We start from the raw sequence: 3,210 nt of genomic DNA on the forward strand, positions 1-3,210 counted from the left end.
GGTGCTGAGAGGGGATTTTGCACAAAGAACACCAAGGGCAAGTAAATTATAATAATAATAATAGTTACAAGCATGGAAACTACTAAAATGAAATTCAAAATAAAAGGCAGAAAGCATGCACTGTCTCAACCCAGAAAGGCACAAGGTGCTGAGAGGGGATTTTGCACAAAGAACACCAAGGGCAAGTAAATAATAATAATAATAATAGTTACAAGCATGGAAACTACTAAAATGCAATTCAAAATAAAAGGCAGAAAGCATGAACACTATCTCCACCCAGAAAGGCACAAGGTGCTGAGAGGGGATTTTGCACAGAGAACACCAAGGGGCCCTCAGAGGCCGGGAAGGAGGAGGGGGACACCCGTGCAGGAGTCCTCGCTGGCTCCTTCCTGGCTTCTGAGGGGCCTCGAGGCCCTCAGAGGCCAGGAAGGAGGAGGAAGACACCCACGCGGGAGGCTCTGCCGGCTCCTTCCCAGCCTCTGAGGGGGCCTCAGAAGGAGAGGCCTGGGGCCGCGCGTGCCCTGGGAGGAGCCCGCAGAGGTCCAGGAGGCAGCCTGCGGGCTGGGGGTTGCCGGCCCCTGCTATATACTATACTATATAGTAATTTACAACAAGGATGGTGGTAGCCATGTTAGCCTGCTACAACAAAAAAAGAAATACTGATGCCATTTAAAGACTAAAATGTTTTATTTGGCTCAAGCTTTTGTAGACTCCATCCCTTTTTATGAGATAAAAGTTTATGCCAAAATCTATGTACCTGCATCTTCAATGCAGAAATAATCCAGTTTGACATCACTTTAACCACCATGGCTCAATGCGATGGAATTCTGTGAATTGTAGTATTGTGAGACATTTAGCTTTCTCTGATGGAGAGCTCTGGGTGCCCACCAAACTACAACTCCCAGAATTCCACAGCACTGAGCCATTGCAATTAAAGTGCTGCCAGATTGGATTTTTTTCTGCAGTGCAGATGCAGCCTTAATCTTTAAAACAACAACACTTGGGTTTTTATGATAATTTAGTAAGCTCACGAAAGGCAGTATTGGGTTCTCAAGTGGACTGTATTTTCTGCAATACAGCATGTAGACCACAGACATTTTCATTATATTCTTCATAAATCGCTTTTGGTCTCTCTGCCTTCTTCTCTCAAAAAAGTTTGCTTTCTTTCCTTTAATTGGAATCTTGCCTCCTTCAGTCTGCTTAAGAAATTCAAGCAACTTTTCATGATCTGTGGCTTCTGTGATTAATATGATATCACATTGTACTGCTGCACAAGGAATTCATTGAATTAGTCTATCCATGGTTGTTTCATTTGGAATCTTGTCCAAAATATTCATGTTGATACTATAATAGCCCTTCAAGAGTACTGGATCTATTTGGAATCCTCATGCAATACAGCTGTGTTGATAAGCATGACTCATGTCTAATTTTGTGAATAGTAGTTCTCCTGCTAATGCTGCCAAATGTTCTTCAGTTTGGCAGACAGGATAATATGCCACATATGCACACAAGGAGATCTCTTTTTAATACATGTACAGTGGGAATTAAGCATTCTGAAAATAGTGCTATAGTACCTGCAGTGTTTTAATTCCACTTCTACTTTTGCTTCATTGCAAAAGGAACAATGGGTTTGGAGCAGCAAAGTACACTGGTAGGTTTTACAGAGTTGTAAAACTGTGTATTTCTATTGGTATAATTTAGTTCCTCTTTGAAAATTTGCTAAAGTATTTTCAGTATCCCCTCCTAGCTCACTCTTTGTCCATTTTGAAATGCGGAAATTCTTTTTCTTTTCTTTTCTTTTCTTTTTTCTTTTTTCAGTTTACAGCAAGCATAATCTGGAACCTAGAAATGTAGAATTTCTAGAAATGTTGAAGCCATGAGGGAACAGAACTGATAGGACAAATTGAAATATATTCAATAATTATCAAAATTATTTTACTGCTTTGAAAATATAAGATGCTTCATTCACAATTTTGTTGGTATATAACATTGCATTTTTCATTTTTATAAATTTAAAACTATTTTTTTTAAAAAACTTTTGTATTAGCAAAATTGTGAATATATCCTTGTGACAAAATACCTCTTCAGCTTGCTCATACCGACACCAAACCTGAAACTTCTGCTACTCAGCTTGCCCCTACAGTCCCTACACCAAATGAGAGGTGCATCCCATTCTAAAGGATGTTCCAACCTTCACTGCTGGGAATTCATCAGTTTAATTTTTGAAAATATTGGCTATATGACTGATTTGATACTTACTTCAGTGCCACAACCTCTTTAACATCAGTTTAGCAACTTGCCCTGAATTCTTCACTCTGAACTTCATTATCACCTGCTCTTCCATACCAAAAACACATACATTTTCCAACTAACCAGACTCTACAACCTGCCCTCTCTCTGTTTTACACTTATCCTTATCTTGACCCTGTCTCCAACCTGTCTTCTACCTATTTCATCCTATTCTCTATCTACACCCTTCCTCTATCTTAACTTACCCTCTATGACAGTAAAGCAGCCAACCTTCTTCTTTTTATATTCTTTTTTTCCTTCAGACCCATCCAAACAGTATTCCAAAGGTCTAGATTGGCTGACTGTACTCTCCTATTCATCTCCCCCTCTTTACAACCCTGTTCTAAAGAAAATAATCAAATTCCTGTACTCAAATTCCTACACTTATGCACAAAAAGAAAAATGAACTATGTAAAACTTTCTGCTGCCCAGTAAAAGGATCCTGCTCTAACAGTGCAAAGGAAATGTACAGACATTGATATTTTTAATAAATATTGAGAATGAGCTTGAAATTTGACAGTTAGCTTGAGACAGCTACTTGTTCTTCAGGTGTAAGTATAAAATGTAATATATTATTGTGTCACAATGCTTGTTGTGGATATATAGGATGGAAATGAAGGTGTAAAAATGTTTAATCTTCTTGAGATGTAATGGCAAATATCAATATGTTCTAACAATACTGGCCTTTAACAGAGTACAGTGGACCCTTGTTATACGCTGGGGTTTGGTTCCAAGATCTCCCGTGTATAACAAAATCCGTGTATGCTCAAGTCCCATTACATATAACGACATAGCAAAATGGTGTCCCTTATAAAAAATGGAAAATCAAGGTAAATTTATACTTTTTTGGTACATTTTCACACCGTGTATGCTTAAATCCGTGTATAAAAAATCAGTGTATAAGAAGGGCCGACTGTAAGA

This window comes from Sceloporus undulatus, chromosome 2 (assembly GCF_019175285.1).
Source record: "Sceloporus undulatus isolate JIND9_A2432 ecotype Alabama chromosome 2, SceUnd_v1.1, whole genome shotgun sequence".
Taxonomy (NCBI): Eukaryota; Metazoa; Chordata; class Lepidosauria; order Squamata; family Phrynosomatidae; genus Sceloporus; species Sceloporus undulatus.